General features: G+C 40.3%; 1 protein-coding gene across 5 annotated transcripts in view; it reads left to right on the top strand.

The window, feature by feature from the left end:
* The first annotated feature begins 10606 nt into the window (after positions 1–10606).
* The window catches only part of LOC128684038 (uncharacterized), a 599042-nt gene continuing 587195 nt past the window's right edge, over positions 10607–22453 (top strand). For 3 of the 5 annotated variants that reach the window (XM_070091946.1, XM_070091943.1, XM_070091950.1), the window contains exon 1: positions 10607–10749. The gene's annotated coding sequence lies outside the window, so the exon portion shown is untranslated. The remainder of the gene's footprint in view (positions 10750–22453) is intronic. The other 2 variants (XM_070091945.1, XM_070091944.1) reach the window with 2 other exon arrangements.

Genomic DNA, 22453 nt, shown 5'->3' on the forward strand with positions numbered 1-22453 from the left:
AATCGTAATGACACGATTGCAAACAAACCATACCACGGGCGGGATTTGAACCCGCTGGTCCAGTGGGTAATGCGACGGTCTGGAGTTTTGAGACTCTCTGACAGTGGGTTCAAATCCCGCCCGTGGTATGGTTCTGAACCAAAGTTGTTATACAGTCACATTAGGAGAAAAACAACAGTCAAGGACCAGGTAATCAGGCTGAGGAAAGGAGGAGGGGAGCTGACGAAGAGTGACCAAGAAGTATGTGATGAACTAAACAAAAGATTTAGAGAAGTATTCACAATAGAGTCAGGAATGCTTCCAGCAAACTGTGGAGGTAGGGTGCACCAGCAAGTGCTGGACACAATACACATAACCAAGGTAGAGGTGAAACTGCTAGAGGAACTCGATACCTCAAAGGCGGTGGGCCCAGATAACATATCTCCATGGATACTGAGAGAGGGAGCAGAGGAACTGTGTGCGCCATTAGCAGCAATCTTCAGTATATCTATCGAAACAGGGCAGTTGCCTGAGGCATGGAAGACAGCACATGTAGTTCCAATTTTTAAGAAAGGGGACAGACAGGCAGCATTAAACTACAGACCGGTGTCACTGACGTGTATAGTATGTAAAGTCATGGAAAAGATTATCAGGAGAAAAGTAGTAGAACACATTGAAAAGATTGGGCTCATACATGACAGTCAGCATGGCTTCAGAGATGGGAAATCCTGTGTCACAAATTTACTTGAGTTCTACGACAAGGTAACAGAAGTAAGACAGGAGAGAGAGGTATGGGTAGATTGCATCTTTTTAGATTGCAAGAAGGCTTTTGACACAGTACCACACAAGAGACTGGTGCAAAAATTAGAGGAGCAGGCAGGAATAAAGGGGAAAGTACTGCAGTGGATCAGGGAATACCTGACAGGAAGGAAACAACGTGTGTTGGTAGGTGCTGAAGTGTCGGAGTGAGCGAATGTGTCGAGCGGGGTTCCACAAGGTTCAGTCCTAGGCCCGGTGCTGTTTCTTGTATACCTGAATAACGTGGTGGAAGGAATAGATTCAGAAGTGTCACTATTTGCTGATGATGTGAAACTGATGAGAATACAAGTGGGAGAGGATCAGCTAAGATTACAAGGGGATCTGGACAAACTACAAGTATGGTCCGACAAATGGCTCCTGGAGTTTAACCCCAGTAAGTGTAAGGTCATGAAGATTGGGGAAGGACACACAAGACCGCAGACGGAGTACAGGTTAGGAAACCAACAGCTGCAAACGTCAGATAAAGAAAAGGATCTTGGGGTAAGCATTATAACGAACATGTCCCCTGAGGCACACATCAATCAAATAACTGCTGCAGCATATGGGAGACTGGCAAACCTGAGATTGGCGTTTAGACATCTGAGTGAGGAGTTATTCACGACATTGTACACAGTGTACGTAAGACCTATACTGGAATATGCAGTGCCAGTATGGAACCCTCACTTAGTCAAACGCGTCAAGAAATTGGAGAAAGTGCAAAAATTTGCAACACGATTAGTCCCGGAACTGAGGGGTATGTCTTATGAGGAGAGGTTAAGGGAACTCAACCTGATGACACTAGAGGATATGAGGGATAGAGGGGACATGATAACAACGTGTAAGATACTAAGAGGCATTGACAACGTGGACAAGGATCGAATGTTTCAGAGATGGGATACAGAAACACGGGGACACAATTGGAAACTGAAAACCCAGAGGAGTCATAGGGATGTTAGGAAGTATTTCTTTAGTCTTAGAGTTGTCAGGAACTGGAATAATCTGGAGAGTGAAGTAGTGGAAGCAAGTTCCATAAATAGCTTTAAGAAGAGGTGAGGGAGCCAGTATACATTGGAGAGGGGGAACAGGAAAGAGACAGAGACGAAGAAAGAAAGAAGTAGAGTAGTGGTAGAGGTAATGCTGGTAGTGTAAGTAGTAGTGGTAGACGGAAAGGGAGTGAGGTGAGGTAGCAGTTGTAATAGTAGTGCTAGAAGTGAAGTAAGTCTTCGGACAAGAAAAAGAAGCACTGAAGGAGATCTAATGGCGCACAACGCTGGTACCAAAAACATAGAGGGGAGGGGAAGGGGGACTAAAGAAAAGAACACATCTAGGCAGAAGACAAGGAGACAAAAAAAATAGGAAAGGAAAAGAGTTAGGGAGGAGGAGGAGGAGAAGAAAAAGAAAGGATCATTTTAATTTAAGAGTATTCTGAAGTTTGGAGAATTTGGCAGTGTAATGAGAAAGGGAGGCGTCTACAGAGACAAAATCAGGACCAAGATTCATATGAGGAAATTTGTGTATAAGGGATGCTTCTACAAAACTACGTCTGTGAAGCCTAGAAGGACGACAGTTTAAGCAGAGAACCAGTCAGTAGGATGACTGTGATCTCTAACATGACAGAAAAGAGCATTGTTGGTGTTGGCAAGTCTAACGCTTCTTTTGTGTTCTTCAAATCTTGCGCCTTGTTGTTCTTTATAGACATAGATAAAGACACCCGTCACAGTTTTATATCATTTACAGATGACACTAAAACAAGCATGAAAGTCACTTCGGTTGATGGCACTGGAAACTTGCACCAAGATATAAGTAGGGTTTTCCAGTTTGCAGTGGAGAACATGACTTTCAGTGGTGATAAGTTCTACCTGCCTAGATATGGAAAGAATGAAGATCTCAAAAGGGGCACTGTATACAAAACTCATGAGGATCATCAGATGAAACGAGAGGAACACGTTAAAGAACCTGTAATTATGTCAGCTGACATTTATAGAACACAGTTAGACCTAGGTCATGACAGCCAGGAAGATGACGGGGTGGATAATGAGAACTTTCAAAACAATGGATACTTTTTGATTGGAGATAGATTAGAATTCTTGGACTGGGAATCTAGAATCAAACTACTTCCTAGAGTTACTCTTGGATTTTTTAAGAGTTTTTATCAGAACCAGCAAATGAAAATAATCTGTATGATTTGTTTCTGGCAACTAGACAAAATAATCTGGAGAGACTGGAGGAGCTTTGCAAGAGTGACCACAAATCGATTACATCTAACATTCAGTTGAAGAATTATATGGATAATTCGGTAAGGACATCTGATTTTCGTTCAGTCGTTTAAAACGGGTTTAGAAAACACCCGTCATGTGTTGACTGATAATGAAGAGAACTGTCATTGAGATTCTTAAGTATTACACACGCTGCTCAAAGAACATTTATTACCTATTCAGAAAATAAGGTCGAATAGAAATGATTCAAAGTGGATGAACATGAAAAATCCTTGAGAGGAGGAGAAAGAAATTTATAGAGGTATCATTAGGTATCTTACGAACCAAGATATACATTTGAAAGACTTTTAAAAGGAGAAAGACAAAAGCTGAAGATTATTGAATTAAATCGATTTTTTTTCAATTATAGTACAAAAATTAGAGAAAAAAGTAGGCCCGTTTAAAAGCAACTCTGGATAGCTAACTGACAATGAGAAAATGTGCTAGATTCCTTTGTCTTCACTCACTGAGACAAACAATGTCATATTACAGTCACTATTTTATGGTAATTAAACAGGTTGATGAATTACTCCCCAAACCCTGATGAACTTTTTTTCCCCAAAGTTCTTAGAGCATGCAAGATGAAACGTAGTGAACCATTAACTAACCTTTTTAATGTATCACTTCAAACAGGTGTAGTATCGTAGATGGAGAAGATGCATAATGTAAATTCCTACTTTTAAAGCATTAACGAAATCATTACCATCAGATTACTGCTCAATTGTGGGCAACCTATTAGTTAGAGCCGATATTAGAAGCCACCTTGATAAGCCCAAGTAAAGTCTCGATGCGGTTTCACAAGGGACCGTTTGCGCCTGACAAATTTACTGCATTTAGTAGAGCATTTGAGGTAGTAGATCAAGATAAACAATACAGTATTGTTTATATGGATTTCAGTGAAGCTTTTGATAGAACACCGCACAAATAACAAAGTGGCAGCTCGTGATATAGGGAAGAGGTTCTATCAGATCGGGCATAGTTGACCAGTATGAAGCAGAGACTGCATAAATGGGGTGAAATTAGTGTAAGGACCAGTCACAAGTGGCATTATACAATGATCAGTTTAAGGCTCGTTGTTATTCATAATCTGTATATAAATAAAATAGTGTGTATGTAAAAAGTCACAAACGCGTGATTGCAAATATATAAAAAATACCATTGAAAATAGAAAAAAACACCTGAATGTTTCTGTGTTTAAACACATCTTCAGAGGAATTGTGTGTAAACACTCGAGTCTGGCCCCTGGTAGTCTTCAAGAAGGCGCTGGACACAGTCAGTACCTGACCAGCCGTAACAGCTTGGTTGATCAGGTCCTGATCCACCGCGAGGCCTAGTTATGGACCGGGCCGCAGGAGCGTTGACCCCCGAAACCCCCCTCTGTGTATGTATGTATATGTATACATGAAAGAGGTCACGTGTTTTTCCTATTTTCACTGTAGGGTGGGTGTAGGTGTGTGGGTGGTTGTGGATGTGTGGGTGGGTGTGGATGTGTGGGTGGGTGTGGATGTGTTGGTGCTTATGGATGTGTGGGTGGTTGTGGATGTGTGGGTAGTTGTGGATGTGTGGGTGGGTGGGGATGTGTGGGTGGGTGGGTGTGGATGTGTGAGTGGGTGTGGATGTGTGAGTGGGTGTGGATGTGTGTGTGTGTGTGTGGGTGTAAATTTTATTTTGTGCTGAAGGGTATCCCGCATGTAGAAAGGAAAACATTAGTGGTAACGAGACTATTTCGACTATCAGCTAGAGTTCTCAGCAGCAGAATATACAACAGTGAGAGGGAGGTAACACACAGTGGGTAAGAACCCAGGTGGAAATATAAATGCAGCACTGTAGTAGCATTTTGGTCCATACTAATGGATCAATACCATTGATAGAGGCTATGGAGCTAAACGCAAATGAAGGTCGTTGAAACTAACTAGTTAAACAAATACGTGAAGGCTTGAATTTGTGCAAGACCTATCTTGGCCTACCAGCCTATGCTAGGCAGGTCCTTCTCAAATTTAAACCTCGCATATTTGTCCAAACAATTAGATTCAGTGAGAGATTCGTCTGGGCTATTAGATTTACCGCAGTGCTTCATCTGACTTGTATACTGTGTGTAACCCTCCTCCCGCTATGGTACATTCTTCTGAGATATATATATATATATATATATATATATATATATATATATATATATATATATATATATATATATATATATATATATATATATATATATATATATAATATGTCGTGCCGAATAGGCAGAACTTGCGATCTTTGCTTAAATAGCAACGCTCATCTTGCCATATAGGACAAGTGAAAATTTGTGTATGCAATTATTTCGCCAAAATCATTCTGAAGCTAACGAAAAAAATGTATTTCACTGTGTTTGTTTAGTATTAAATTATTGTAAACAAATCAAAAATATATTTAGTTGGGTTAGGCTAAAATAAATTGTTCTTGTTATAATAAGGTTAGGTAAGTTTTCTAAGATTCTTTTGGAGCAGCATTAAAAAAATTTACATTAACATTAATGAAAAAAACATCTTTAAACGTATAAGAGAAAATTTTAGAAAGGACTTAATTTTAAATGAGTTCTTGCTAATTGACCAGTTTTACATATTCGGCACGACATATATATATATATATATATATATATATATATATATATATATATATATATATATATATATATATATATATATATATATATATATGCATATATATATATATATATATATATATATATATATATATATATATATATATATATATATATATATATATATATATATATATATATATAATATTATATATATTTATTATAAAAATAGAAAAGAAATGAAGGTTTCTGATATAAATTTTTGTTTGCACTCGTTGCACTGCGTGATGCAACATACAACAAACAGTTTTATGAGGATGACAGTGTTATTAAGGTAATTACTTATATGTGTGTTGTGAGCTTACGTTGTAATTATAGCCGCCAGACAACTCGCTCACACGAGATCTGGACTTCAATAAGGAAAATTGTGAATTGAAATGAAAATTTTGTGGTAGGAACAAAGCTGACCTCGGAGCCGTGGCAACAACGACTTAACCTCCTAAGAGATCGTTCCTTATAAATTACACAGATTATGGCAAGAACCACGTTCCTTATTGAAATAGCGTTCGTTTTCCGGTTTTAAATACTCCAGCATTCTGGTGTTTACCTGGCAGCAGATGTTAAGTGCAGTGAACATAGTTCCTGGTTTTAGTCATGCTCTATCATAAGTTTATTTTAGTTAGTGTGAACTACTGTCGTATATAGGGAAGTAGACTGTTGTATAGAAAGTCGGAAAAACCAACGATGTTGTCAGTCATTCTCTCGCAATCGTTTAAAAGTAAACTTTTCCTTAGACTGGTAGGTTTTACTGGGGCATTGTCTGGTTAGTATTGGGTTGTGTCCCCTCCTTCCCCTCCTTTATCCTAGGATAACCTAGGATAAAGGCCAGGATGGTTCACTGGTAATTCACCCCAGGTGCAGATCGCCTTGGGTCATCACAAAGGCACCTTGTTTACCGACCCACCCCATTTCTCCCTCCCATTCTTCATAGGGGGAAGGTGACTTAATATTGATCAAAGGCACTGGAGTTACCTTCCCCTTCCTTGGATCAAACCTTAAGAACTCGTTTCCAGACAATGTATAGCCCTTCCGTGTTTAACGCTTCACCGTAAATATAAAAAAAAATAATTGATGTAGGTTGAATGTAAACTGTCAGGAGTCTCGTGTCAATAAATATACACCGTGTAACACTAAATTGTGTGATTGACACAATAGTGGAGAAATGTGTGGTGATCCGAGGAGTGACTTGTGAAGGTGATGAAGGTAGTCAAGGTGTGATGCTCCGAGGAGTGACTTGTGAAGGTGATGAAGGTAGTCAAGGTGTGATGCTCCGAGGAGTGACTTGTGAAGGTGATGAAGGTAGTCAAGGTGTGATGCTCCGAGGAGTGACTTGTGAAGGTGATGAAGGTAGTCAAGGTGTGATGATCCGAGGAGTGACTTGTGAAGGTGATGAAGGTAGTCAAGGTGTGATGCTCCGAGGAGTGACTTGTGAAGGTGATGAAGGTAGTCAAGGTGTGATGATCCGAGGAGTGACTTGTGAAGGTGATGAAGGTAGTCAAGGTGTGATGCTCCGAGGAGTGACTTGTGAAGGTGATGAAGGTAGTCAAGGTGTGATGCTCCGAGGAGTGACTTGTGAAGGTGATGAAGGTAGTCAAGGTGTGATGCTGGATCAAGTAAAAGACGCGTCGCCATTGATGACAAGCTCTGAGTAATACTGTGCTACAATTTGATCTTCAATATTATATTTTAGGAACGGTTGAGAGTTAAATTTAATGTATGTTGAGCATTATTAGAGAAGCAATTACGAGATAATGTGACAGCAAAATATATTGCAATGGTAAAAAATAATAGCTGGGGGTGTAAATGAATGAATGAATTAGTTCTGAGCCGCTTGAGTAGAAAATGCTCAAAGTCTGTCACTGATGTTAAAGTAAGCGATAGTTTAATATGTAATGTTGAATGATTGGGGTGTGTAGAGATAATATATTAAGTAAAAGGACACAAATGCAACTTATCAAGCCGTTACGGCTTGATAAGGCTCCTGGAGAGCGAAACGTTGCGCCATCAGGAGCACTTCTCTGTGTTCCTGATGGCGCACAGAGAAGTGTGAAAGCACTTGAGCTAAAGATTTCCACCCCTCGTGGCTTGTCTTGCACGCACATATATATATATATTATGGGTTCTAGACTTATCGATACCACCAGGGACCCTAGGACGGCCACTTTCATGTTCCAGCACCTCGGTGTGGTCGTCCAGATGACAAATGCTTGCTGCATACTTTGCTTGCGTCCGGCTTCGGAGGAGCTGGAGGAGGTTCATAATCTTACATATATTTTACCAATGTATTCATGTTTGTGTTTTTTGGTCACTGTATTCTGTCAATAAATAAAGTTCACATAGAACTTAGGGGGTGGTAGAAGAAAATATTCAAACAGCTCCGGGGGGAACCTTAAGTTTTCCCTGAATTATGTTTATTCTCTTCTCTGAGGATGAGGGTTCCCAGTCCCGTTCTAGAGGTGGTACCTCCCTATATATATGTCGTGCCGAATAGGCAGAACTTGCGATCTTGGCTTAAATAGCAACGCTCATCTTGCCATATATGACAAGCGAAAATTTGTGTATGCAATAATTTCGCCAAAATCATTCTGAACCTAACGAAAAAAATATATTTCACTGTGTTTGTTTAGTATTAAATTACTGTAAACAAATCTAAAATATTTAGTTGGGTTAGGCTAAAATAAATTGCGCTTGTTATAATAAGGTTAGGTAAGTTTTCTAAGATTCTTTTGGTGCAAAATTATAATTTTTTACATTAACTTTAATGAAAAAATCTATCTTTAAACGTATAGGAGAAAATTTCAGTAAGAACTTAATTTTAAATGAGTTCTTGCTAATTGACCAGTTTTACATATTCGGCACGACATATATATATATATATATATATATATATATATATATATATATATATATATATATATATATATATATATATATATATATATATATATATATATATATATATATATATATACATACGCGCGCACATGTAGATTCTGGAAATTACAGTTCCTTGTCATCTTACGGGAGTTCATCTTTGCCTCCTGACCCATTTGAGGTTAATCTGCAAGTGCTCGACTTATGTGAGTTAACTCTCGGGTTCTCTTAAAGATATTACAACTATTACTACTACGAGTGTTAAACCCGTAGGGTCATATAGTTCCTGGAGGAACGGCAGCATATCAGTTTACTCCAAGGGGAATGAAGAGAGGTCTAATTCCTTGGATTTTGAGCCCCATCACAGGCACCAACCTCGAAGGCCCTTGAAGGTGTTGATCTCCAGCTTTCGGACTCCTTGGGAGGGTTGAGATCCTAACTCCTAGGTCTCTGGAGAGAGAGATGGAAGACAGCGCAGAGGCGCCGTGGGCATAATAAGGGAACAATATATCAACGTTCGTGGCCCCAGACTATTCAACATCTTACCATAAAATATCAGAAACTGCTGGGACAAGTGTATAAGTCTTCTAGAGGAAACTGGACAAGGATCTTCACCAGGTGCCGGATCAACCAGGCTGTGATGGATATGTTGGTCAGCGGGCCTCCAGCAGCAACAGCCTGGTTGACGTCAAACATCAGACGGATCTGGCCCGAGACCGGTCTCTGGGAGTAGAAAAACTCTCTGAACTCATCAAAGGTATATCAAAGTTCATCTGCCTTTTAAGGATTTTGAGGTTGAACTAGTGTGTTGCATTGGTTGAGGTAGAGGGCGCTGCTGATCGTCGCAGTACCACACATGCACAATCAAGAAATTTATTGAAATTTCGTTACTTGTGGCCAGACTTCTCCTTTTATGTTTTGTCGGTATTATATAGCCTTGTTCACTTTCTTGGATGGCACAACTGTCGGAATACATCTAGTTATAGTAAAAATATGGGGTCCGTTGTGGTGTTAACCTTCCATTATTGACTACGGTTGTTGTAACAGTTCTACTGAGACTGGCTGCGGTATCTTGACCTGTACATGTCTGGTACTAGTTCCCATGATCGTCGTCTCCGCTGCCCGCTCTCACATCAAGCCCACCCAAATGAAAACTAAATTTTATTGATGAAAGAGCTGTCAAAAAATACAGGAAAGTAAATGTGTCTACTGGATGTACAAGTTTTTTTTTTCATATTAAATATTAAGATTTTACTCAGTATCCCCTTAAAATGAAGTTTAAAGCGTAGGTTTGATTTAAAATTAATATAATTTAAGTGTTTCTTAATGTAACGTCACGTTTGTTATATTGATTTTGTAACCAAAATTTCCCATACCTGTTAGGTTAAATTTGACAGGAAACACCAGCAATCCTGCGTGAACGAAGTGTTGAACAAGCTTCGGTTTTACACGGCTTTAACAAGACTGTATTACCGGTATGGTCCACCTACACGCTTGCGTGAGCACCTCAGTCACCTACACCAGTATAGCAGAAACATACGGTTCCTGTTGTGATTTGAGGCCAGTTAGTGGTAGAGAGATGCACTGAGGCCGTAGTGTAGTGGTATGTGTGTGCACAAATTATTGGAGATGACGTCATAGTCGTGGGTGACGCAACCCGGAAACTACCTGTCATTGGTACGGCCTTCTTATAAATTTTCCCTGTTAACATATATTTGTTATACCTGTTGTATCCTGTTATTGGTGAGCTAGTGAACATTGTGTGTGTGAGAGAGAGAGGATACTTGTAGTTTATACAGTGTGTACAGGTATAGCATTGTTGAGAGTAGCCAGGCTGACACACCTCAGTTACCACCACATGCTGCTCGCCCTGCCTATACAACCCTGCCTCACGTATGACCAAGAGTATCTCAAAGTATAATAAATTTTGTATTTGGATAACGCTCTCTCTTGTCTTCGAATTTCCATGGTTGTCAAATAAAGATTTTCGTGCACAGGTGTATCAAGCACAAACTGAAACTTAAGAGATGTGGGATGGATTGCAGTACGAGTGATGGCAGCAGTGGTGTTGGCAGCACAGGTGAGGCGGGTGCTTTGCAAGCCTCGCCTCGTCAAGCTCGACTTGTTTCCTTCCCTCCGTTGTCTGAGCACGATAGTCCGGGAACTCCTCGATACCTCTGCATTTATCACCTCCAGTGTGTATGTGCGTGTGTGAAACAAATTAATACGAGAACAACTGTTTATAGCCACTAGCATGTTAGTAAGCACAAGATAAAGGGAGCTGTGCAGGAAATTCCCTGAGATGGATGTATTACAGTGTTCTCCGCGAGTGATGGTGGCTTGCAATAATTAAGCACTGACCAGTGATTAATGTTGAAGTCATTGCTCCCTCGTGTATGATGTGTCAGTGCGGGTATTTATATCATGAAGTTTGTGCTCAGCCTTTAAGGAACTTTCGTTACTTCATCGCAGTGCATCACGACGGAGTGGTTTTTTTTAAGCAGAGCAAGAACAGTGTGCGAATACCTAAATTCGTACGAGTGTTAGTGTGGCACCACCCACAGTCTTCATCTACCGTATTCTATGACAGTTACATAATGGGAACACGCTCGGTGTGCAGCTACGCTTTGACGTTGTGGTAACACCTGAAGTATGCACTACCTACTTCTATAATACAAATTAAACTGTTTCACTGTCGTGATTCATCACACAGGATGACCTTCATACGAATTTACAAAATTTTAGAGCGTTCTAGTCGATAAATGTTATGAGATGACCAGGTGATTGTTCTAGGCGTGACGACCAGCTGATTGTTCTGGGTGACGACCAGCTAATTGTTCTAGGAGTGACGACCAGCTGATTGTTCTGCGGGTGACGACCAGCTTATTGTTCTGCGGGGGTGACGACCAGCTGATTGTTCTGGGGGTGACGACTAGCTGATTGTTCTGGGGGTGACGACCAGCTGATTGTTCTGGGGGTGACGACCAGCTGATTGTTCTGGGGGTGACGACCAGCTGATTGTTCTGGGGGTGACGACCAGCTGATTGTTCTGGGGGGGGGGTGACGACCAGCTGATTGTTTTGGGGGTGACGACCAGCTGATATTGTTGGGGGGGTGACGACCAGCTGATTGCTGCGGTGGTGAAAATCAGTTGTTTTTATAATCAACTCACTGGTCAACAATTTTTGAAAAGATGTATCCTTCTTAAATAAGTTAATTCTTATGCATTTTCATGTCCTGAATCCAAATATCACCTTGAAAAATGCTTTTTGGCTATAGGTTATAACGTACAATGTGTCAGCATGTTTTAAACTCTAATCCGTACTTACTCTCTGCTTTTTTGCTTGACGCTTATAGTGGCCTGAAGAATCATCTCTTGCCAATGTCCAGCAACAGTCTGCAAGTATTCTTGTGCCCCATTTGCTCTGGTACTATTTTTCCATGGTTGAAATATCTTGGTGAAACCTTTCACCATGTTCGTCGCTAACTGCCCCACAGTTCGTTGGAAAAAAGTCTAAATGCGAATCCAAAAAGTGGATTTTAAGTGGCATTTTACATCCCATGTTCTTGTAAGCCTTGATGAGGTTTTGAATTAGCTGCTAGGAGATTCCACTGTTGAAGACGAGAGCCTAGTAGCTCTGTCTTATTTTTGGGTAGTCGCAGATCCTTGACAAGGTCATGGAGTTACCCTTTTGTTATGAGATGTGGCCTAGAGAAGAGTGCTTCCTCAAAGTTTGTCACTCTGTAATGAAGCACCGTCATTTTTCTCTTCTTCCTCCTCGCCACTTTCTTCATCTGACTTGAAGGATACCGAAGTTGGTGCATCAGGAACAAGTCGACTTTGTCCATGTGGAACTGAGCGAATAGCTGATGGAATGTTTGGATATTCAATGGACCACTTTTTTTTTCTTTGACAACCCTTTTGTACTGGAGGTACCATGCAGAAATAACAAGTATGAGGCATCTAAAAGGAGACAAACAATTAGAAAATAGAAAATTTATTCATTAATTTATCATTATAATACAGAACATGACAGCTAAGCAGAAGTATTTATATCGTTCAGTAGGAAAATAAAATTAATATAATATGCCTCACATGCATATTAATAGCTTGCTCAGTGAATATTTATAAGTTTAAAAAGTGTTTGGCTAAGAAAATCAGCTGCCTTTCACCTCAAAATATAAACTTGGACATCACAACCACCTTCTATGACTGCTGGAACAATAATGGTCAGTGAGACTGTGAGTGTGGTAAGAAACACGCTGTCACAAGCCTGTTGGAACCTGTTGTGACACGTAGGTGTATACTGAAAAGTAAGAGCTAACAAACAATTTTAACCATGATATTCATTATCAGTGACCTAAAATTAGTTGGAAATTGCTACTCTGGTCTGGGAAACATTTTGGTTGTTGACCAGTGTTAATGGTGGTGATAAGGATCATCTGATAGGAACAGTGAAGTGGACTTGCTTCCTCAGTAACAGCTTGTTGATAGACTCGCTTCCAGCACCAGTCACGGGCCTTCCACATTACCTTAACATTTTGTTCATAAATGCAACAATGGGTTAACATGCTGGGTGGGCAGGCACTACAGGACTACTCGCTAAATGTGCCTGAATGTTTGTCCGGCCCGAGATTCACCCAGGTCATTCAGCTATGAACCGATGTCCGTACTACTGAGTTACTGTGTGTTCCACTAGGTTTAGTGGAGGAAGAGTAGGTGGAGTGATGGGGGGGAGGGAATTGTGAAAGTGAATTGAGGGGGTGATGTAGCGGGGCAGGAAGAATATGCATTCTGTGGTGGTACAGCGCAAGTGTGGATTTTTGTGGTGAAGGGAAGAGGAATGTAGAATAGTGGTAGTTATGGTGGAGATGTAAAGAGGAGGATGGGATTATGATGAGAAGAATAGTGACTGATGGTGCTTATTGGAGGAGGAAGAGGTAGACTTTGATGATAAGTAGAAGAGGAAGGAAGTAGACTGGTGGGCGGGGGAAGGAGGGTTAGTTAGGAAAGATACAGGTTCATAGTGGTCTGTTACTTGACATGATTATGGAGACCATTGTTCTCTTGGTTACGTTTTGGTACTTGTCTGATCAGTCAGGCTGTTAGTGCATGCTGCACGCAGGTCGATAGAGGCACCACAGCCTGGCTCATCAGGGATGTGATAAAAATGGTTTAGAAAAACCGACATGTCTTATTCTTCGTCAACAATGATGGATGGTAGGTAATTTTAGTTGCCTCTTCAGGACACTTTGGGCTATGTTGGCTGTTCCTTAAATCTTAAGGTTATTAAGTACCCACATAATGGATAAATCACAAATATAGTATAATAAGATTCTTTACTGACAGTTTGCTCACGCAGGGGATGCTTGTTCAAGCCAGACTTGAGAAAGCTCCCTGCATAGGCAAAACGTTTTCAGTGGACTACATTATACTGCATTTGTGGCTTTTATCCATATCTTAAAGGTGTAGAAATATCCTGAACCCTTGGTGCCTAGGCAGCAGTGTTTGTATAAATGGGGAGAAATCAGAATGGGGGCACATCACAAGCGATGTTCCGCAGGGGTCAGGCCCGTTGTTATTCACAGTTTACATAAATGACATAGATTAGGGAATAAATAGCGACATAAATTTGATGACACCAAAATAAGCCGTCCAATTCATTCTGAGGACATTAGAGCACTCCGGGGTTATTTGAATAGATTGATGCAGTGGTCGGAGAAGTGGCAGATGCAGTTTAATATAGACAAATGCAAAGTTCTAAATGTTATTAAGATCTACATTATTTAGTGTATATTACTGATTGCGATGAGGATTTAGGAGTTCTGGTTAGCAGTAATCTGAAACCAAGATAACGGTGCATAATTGTTCTTGGCTTCATATCAAGAAGTATAAATAATAGAAGTCCTCAGGTTGTTCTTCAACTCTATATATCTTTGGTTAGGCCTCATTTAGATTATACTGCGCAGTTTTGGTCACTGTATTACAATAAAAGGACACAAGTGCAACTAATGTGACATTTATTGGGGCAACGTTTCGCTCTCCAGGAGCTTTATCAAGCCATTACAATGCCTTGATAAAGCTCCTGGAGAGCGAAACGTTGCCACAATAAATGTCACATTAGTTGCACTTGTGTCCTTTTACTTTACATATTGTCGGTAATTCTACCAACTTTATTACACTGTATTACAGAATAGATATAAATGCACTGGAAAACGTACAAAGGAGGATGACAAAGTTGATCCCATGTATCAGAAATCTTCCCTATGAGGACCCTGAATATGCACTTTCAAGAAAGGCGTAGAATTAGGGAGGATATGATTGAGGTGTATAAATGGAAATGTTGCAGTTTAAAAACTGTAGTGTAAAGCACCCTTCTGGCAAGACAGTGATGGAGTGAATGATGGTGAAAGTTTCTTTTTCGGGCCACCCTGCCTTGGTGGGAATCGGCCGGTGTGATGAAAAAAAAATGGAAAACAGTAATAAATAAAGGATGTAAATAGCTTGCTAATAATATCTAGCCTAGACAGGACTCGCAACAGTTGCTTCAAGTTGGAAAAATTCAGATTCAGGATGTAGAAAAGCACTGGTTTGGTAATTGAGTTGTGAATGAATGGAACAAACTCCCGAGTACCGTCACAGAAGCCAAGACGTTGTGTAGTTTTAAAATAGGTTAGATCAATATATGAGCGGGTGTGAGTTGGACCTAACTAGCTTGTGCTACTAGGTCAGATGCCGTGTTCCTTCCTTAAGAGAATGTGATATGACCTGACCTGACTAGTTAGGGCGTTGGCTTAAGCCGGTAGGAGAATTGGACCTGCTTCGCATGGGCCAGTAGGCCTGCTGGAGTGCTCATAAGAACATAATGGAGGAACACTGCAGAAGGCCTACTGGCCCATACAAGGCAGGTCCTTATCAAAACCACCCCTACCCTAAATTACCCAAGAATTTACTCCCATACCTACGACACCAATCAAACTCAGCCCCTCCCACTCATTTGTCCAATCTCTTTTTAAAGCTGCGCAAGGTCCTAGCCTCCATCTTCTCGGAAGTTTGTTCCACACATCCGCAACTCTGAAAACCAGTACTTGCCTATGTCCTTCCTAAATCTAAATTTATCTAACCTAAATTCATTATTTCTGGTTCTTACCTGGTTCGACACCCTGGTGACGTGTACTTAGCTCTGTGAAGACCTGTTTAAGAACATAAGAAAGGAGGAACACTGCAGCAGGCCTGTTGGCCCATACTAGGCAGGTCCTTTACAATTCATCCCACTAACAAACATTTGACCCACCCAATTTTCAATGCTACCCAAGAAATAAGCTCTGATGTGCAAGTCCCACTCAAATCCAACCCCTCCCACTCATGTACTTATCCAACCTAAATTTGAAACTACCCAAAGTCCTAGCCTCAATAACCCAACTAGGTAGACTGTTCCACTCATCAACTACCCTATTTCCAAACCAATACTTGCCTATGTCCTTTCTAAATCTAAACTTATCTAATTTAAATCCATTACTGCGGGTTCTCTCTTGGAGAGATATCCTCAAGACCTTGTTAATATCCCCTTTATTAATACCTATCTTCCACTTATACACTTCGATCAGGTCTCCCCTCATTCTTCGTCTAACAAGTGAATGTAACTTAAGAGTCTTCAGTCTTTCTTCATAAGGAAGATTTCTAATGCTATGTATTAATTTAGTCATCCTACGCTGAATGTTTTCTAACGAATTTATGTCCATTCTGTAATATGGAGACCAGAATTGAGCTGCATAATCTAGGTGAGGCCTTACTAATGATGTATAAAGCTGCAGTATGACCTCTGGACTTCTGTTGCTTACACTTCTTGATATAAATCCCAGTAATCTATTTGCCTTATTACGTACGCTTAGGCATTGCTGTCTTGGTTTAAGGTTGCTGCTTACCATAACCCCCAAGTCCTTTTCGCAATCTGTATGGCTAAGTTCTACATTATTTAACTTGTGTACGAATGGTATATAATACCGACAAGATGAGAGTAAGACACATGTGCAACATCTGGGTATCTTTATTGTAGACGTTCCGCCATCCAGTGGCTTTATCAATACAAATTCCAGGACATAACTTGAAGACAGTAGAACTATGTACAGAAGATGAGGTAATCAATTACCTCATCTTCTGTACATAGTTCTACTGTCTTCAAGTTATGTCCTGGAATTTGTATTGATAAAGCCACTGGATGGCGAAACGTCTACAATAAAGATACCCAGATGTTGCACATGTGTCTTACTCTCATTATTTAACTTATAAGTGCTAGGGTTATGGACACTTCCGAGCTTCAGAACCTTGCATTTATCTACATTGAACTGCATCTGCCACTTTTCTGACCAAGAGTAGAGTTTGTCTAAATCCTCCTGAAGTTCCCTAACATCTACGTTTGAATCAATTATCCTACCTGTCTTCGTGTCATCAGCGAATTTGCTCATATCACTAGTAATTCCTTCATCAAGATCATTGATATATATTATAAACAACAACGGGCCCAAGACTGATCCCTGTGGAACGCCACTTGTTACTGATCCCCACTCGGATTTAACCCCATTTATGGACACTCTTTGCTTCCTGTCTGTGAGCCATGATTCGATCCACGAGAGCACCCTTCCCCCAATGCCATGAGCTGCTACTTTCTTCAACAGTCTTTGGTGCGGAACTCTATCAAATGCCTTACTAAAATCTAAGTAAATAATATCAAATTCTTTGTCGTGGTCAACAGCCTCAAAAGCTTTACTGAAGAAAGTTAATAAATTAGTTAGACAAGACCGGCCTCTTGTGAATCCATGCTGAGTATCATTAATCAAGCTATGCTTATCGAGATGGCTTCTTATAATCTCAGCTATAATTGACTCTAGTAATTTGCCTACAATTGAGGTCAGGCTTAATGGGCGGTAATTTGACGGTAACGACTTGTCCCCTGTTTTAAAAATAGGAATTACATTAGCCATCTTCCACATATCAGACACTGCACCTGTTTGAAGAGATAAATTAAAAATATTAGTTAATGGTTCACAGACTTCCATTTTGCATTCCTTTAGAACCCTTGAAAAAACCTCATCAGGACCCGGTGACTTATTTTGCTTCAGTCTGTCTATCTGCTTCACAACCATTTCACTAGTGACTGTGATGTTACATAATTTATCTTCTTCTGATCCACTATAAAAATTAATTACCGGAATATTATTAGTGTCTTCCTGTGTAAAAACCGAGAGAAAATAATTATTTAAAATCGAGCACATTTCATTCTCTTTGTCAGTAAGATGCCCATAGTTATTTTTAAGGGGACCTATCTTATCTCTGACTTTTGTTCTATATACCTGGAAAAAACTTTTTGGGTTAGTTTTAGAATCCCTAGCAACTTTAATTTCATAGTCCCTTTTAGCTTTTCTTATCCCCTTTTTAATGTCCCTCTTAGTGTCAATATACTGATTCATAAGATGACCCTCGCCTCTTTTGATACGCCTATAAATTCCTTTCTTATGCCCTAGTAGATATTTCAGCCTATTATTCATCCATTTTGGGTCATTTCTATTTGATCTAATTTCTTTATAAGGGATAAATGTTCTTTGAGCAGCATGTATTGTGTTCAGAAAACTGTCATATTGATAGCTCTCTTCGTTACCCCAGTCAACAGATGATAAGTGTTCTCTAAGCCCATCGTAATCTGCTAAGCGAAAATCTGGGACTGTTACTGAGTTATCCCTACTATCATACTTCCATTCAATTCTAAATGTAATTGATTTGTGGTCGCTAGCACCCAGTTCCTCTGAAACTTCTAAATTATTAACAAGGGATTCATTGTTTGCCAGAACTAAGTCAAGCAGGTTATTACCCCTTGTAGGTTCTGTCACAAACTGCTTCAGAAAACAATCCTGAACTACTTCTAAGAAGTCGTATGATTCTAAATTCCCAGTCAAGAAATTCCAATCAATATGACTAAAGTTAAAGTCTCCTAGAATTACTACATTATAGTGCCTTGTGGCCCTAACAATTTCCTCCCATAGTAGTCTTCCCTGGTCCCTATCTAAATTTGGGGGACGGTATATCACACCTAAAGTTAATTTTTCATGCCCCTCTGAGAATTCTATCCAAACAGACTCTGTATGTGTTACTTCAGACTTAATACCCGTTTTAATGCAACAGTTCAAGCGATCTCGGACATACAATGCCACCCCACCCCCCTTCCCGATACTTCTATCTACTTGGAACAATTTGAAACCCTGAATGTGACATTCTGCAGGCATGTCCCGACTTTTTGAATTAAACCACGTCTCAGTAATGGCAAATACATCTATGTTACCTGCACTAGCAACTAGTCTCAACTCGTCCATCTTATTCCTAGCACTGCGACTATTTGTGTAATATATACTTAAGGACCCTCCTTTCTCTTTATCATTCCTGCTCCTTTCTGTTATTCCACTAAACCTATTACTGTCCTTGTCAATTAGTGCCACTGGCTTTCCGATATCCACCTCATTTTGCCTATTACTAGTTCTCCTAGTACTCATATTACTACCCTGAGACTTCACAGTTTTCCCGCAGAAACCCATACCACTAACTATTCCTAGTTTAAAGACCTAACAGCTCCCTCCACTGTGTTGGCCAGTGCTCCCACCCCACACCTAGATAAGTGAACCCCATCCCTGGCATACATGTCATTTCTGCCATAGAAGAGGTCCCAGTTGTCAATGAATGTTACCGCATTTTCCTTACAGTATTTGTCCAGCCAGCAATTGACACCAATTGCTCTGGACAACCATTCATTACCAACACCTCTTCTTGGCAAAATGCCACATATAACAGGGCGCCCACCCTTCTTCCTAATCATGTCTATAGCTGTCCTGAACTTTCTAACTAAATCCTCACTTCTACGCTTGCCTACATCATTGCCTCCAGCACTGAGGCAAATAATAGGATTGATCCCATTACCGTTCATGATGTTGTCAAGCCGGCTAACAATGTCCTCCATCCCAGCCCCAGGAAAGCAGAAACTGCAGAAGGCCTACTGGCCCATACGAGGCAGGTCCTTATCAAAACGACATCTACCTAAAGCTACTCAAGAAATAACTCCTGTACCCAAAACACAAATGCAGTATAATGTGAACCTTATATTGCCATTGTGTCGGTATTTTATACCATTTATTTCCAACTCCTGTACCCCTTGACACCAATCAAACCCAGCCCCTCCCACTCATATATTTGTCCAGTCTCTTCTTAAAGCTACCCAAGGTCCTAGCCTCTATCACCCCACTGGGAAGACTGTTACATGCATCTACAACTCTGTTAGAAAACCAGTACTTACCTATGTCCTTTCTAAATCTAAATTTATCCAACTTAAATCCATTATTCCTGGTTCTTACCTGGTTCGACACCCTCAGTACTTTATTAATGTCTCCCTTGTTTATGCCCATCATCCACTTATAAGAACATAAGAACGAAGGAACACTGCAGAAGGCCTACTGGCCCATGCGAGGCAGGTCCAAGTCTCCTACCGGCTTAAGCCAATGCACCCAACCTAGTCAGGTCAGGTCACATTGACTTAAGGGAGGAACACGGCAACCGACCTGGTAGCACAAGCTATCAGGTCTAACTCACACCCACCCACATCTACTCATGTATTTATCCAACCTATTTTTAAAGCTACACAACGTTCTGGCCTCTATAACGGTACTTGGGAGTTTGTTCCACTCATCCACAACTCTATTACCAAACCAGTACTTTCCTATATCCTTCCTGAATCTGAATTTTTCCAACTTAAAACCATTGCTGCGAGTCCTGTCTAGGCTAGATATTTTCAGCACACTATTTACATCCCCTTTATTTATTCCTGTCTTCCATTTATACACCTCAATCATATCCCCCCTAATTCTACGTCTTTCTAGAGAGTGCAGTTTCAGGGCCTTCAGTCTATCCTCATAGGGAAGGTTTCTGATACATGGGATCAACTTTGTCATCCTCCTTTGTACATTTTCCAGAGAATTTATATCCATTCTGTAATACGGTGACCAAAACTGTGCAGCATAATCTAAATGAGGCCTAACCAAGGATGTATAGAGTTGAAGAACAACCTGAGGACTCCTATTATTTATGCTTCTTGATATGAAGCCAAGGATTCTATTAGCTTTATTGCGAACACTTATGCACTGTTGTCTTGGTTTCAGATTACTGCTAACCAGAACTCCTAAATCCTTTTCGCAATCCGTAATATTAAGATCTACATTATTTAGTTTATATGTGGCATGGTTATTGGCCTGTCCAACATTTAGAACTTTGCATTTGTCTATATTAAACTGCATCTGCCACTTCTCCGACCACTGCATCAGTCTATTCAAATCTTCCTGGAGTGCTCTAATGTCCTCGTCAGAATGAATTCGACGGCCTATTTTGGTGTCATCGGCAAACTTGCCGATGTCGCTCTTTATGCCCTCATCTATGTCGTTTATGTAGATTGTGAACAGCAGGGGGCCCAACACTGACCCCTGTGGAACACCGCTCGTGACGCTTCCCCACTCTGATTTCTCCCCATTTATGCAAACTCGCTGCTGCCTATTTGTCAACCATGCCTCTATCCAGGAAAAAATTTCTCCTCCTATTCCATGTGCTTTAATTTTCCTCAATAGTCTCTGATGTGGGACCCTGTCAAAAGCCTTACTGAAGTCCATATACACAATATCATATTCATTACCATGATCTACCTCCTCAAATACCTTAGTGAAAAAAGTTAATAAATTCGTAAGGCAGGAACGCCCCTTTGTAAAACCATGCTGAGATTCGTTGATTAATTTATGCTTTTCAAGGTGGCTACGAACTGCCTCGGCAATTATTGATTCCATAAATTTTCCCACTATGGAGGTTAGGCTTATTGGTCTATAGTTCGAAGCTAAGGACCTGTCACCTGTTTTGAAAATAGGTATCACATTTGCCATTTTCCACTTATCTGGCACCATGCCAGTTTGTAGTGATATGTTGAAAAGATTAGCCAAAGGTGTGCTAAGCTCCTCTTTACATTCCTTTAGAACCCTTGCATACACTTCAATGATATCTCCCCTTATTCTACGCCTCTCCAGAGAGTGGAGATTTAAGGCTTTAAGTCTATCTTCATACGGGAGGTTCCTTACACAGTAAATCATTTTAGTCATTCTTCTCTGTATGTTCTCTAATGAGTCTATGTCCATCCAGTAGTAAGGGGACCAAAACTGAGCAGCATAACCTAAATGAGGCCTCACTAGTGATGTATAGAGCTATAAAATAACTTTTGGACTTCTGTTACTTAAGAACATAAGAACATAAAGGAGGAACACTGCAGCAGGCCTGTTGGCCTATACTAGGCAGGTCCCTAACAATCTGTCGGTATTTTATACCATTTTAATGTTCAGGTCCCCCACAATTCATCCCACTAACAAACATTTGACCCACCCAACCTTTAATGCTACCCAAGAAACAAGCTCTGATGTGCAAGTCCCACTCAAATCCATCCCATCCCACTCGTGCATTTATCCAACCTAAATTCGAAACCACCCAAAGTCCCAGCCTCAACAACCCAACTAGGTAGACTGTTCCACTCATCTACTACCCTATTTCCAAACCAATACTTTCCTATGTCCTTTCTAAATCTAAACTTATCTAATTTAAATCCATTACTGCGGGTTCTCTCTTGGAGAGATATCCTCAAGACCTTGTTAATATCCCCTTTATTAATACCTATCTTCCACTTATACACTTCGATCAGGTCTCCCCTCATTCTTCGTCTAACAAGTGAATGTAACTTAAGAGTCTTCAATCTTTCTTCATAAGGAAGATTTCTAATGCTATGTATTAATTTAGTCATCCTACGCTGAATGTTTTCTAACGAATTTATGTCCATTCTGT

This window comes from Cherax quadricarinatus, chromosome 3 (genome assembly GCF_038502225.1).
Source record: "Cherax quadricarinatus isolate ZL_2023a chromosome 3, ASM3850222v1, whole genome shotgun sequence".
Classification (NCBI taxonomy): Eukaryota; Metazoa; Arthropoda; class Malacostraca; order Decapoda; family Parastacidae; genus Cherax; species Cherax quadricarinatus.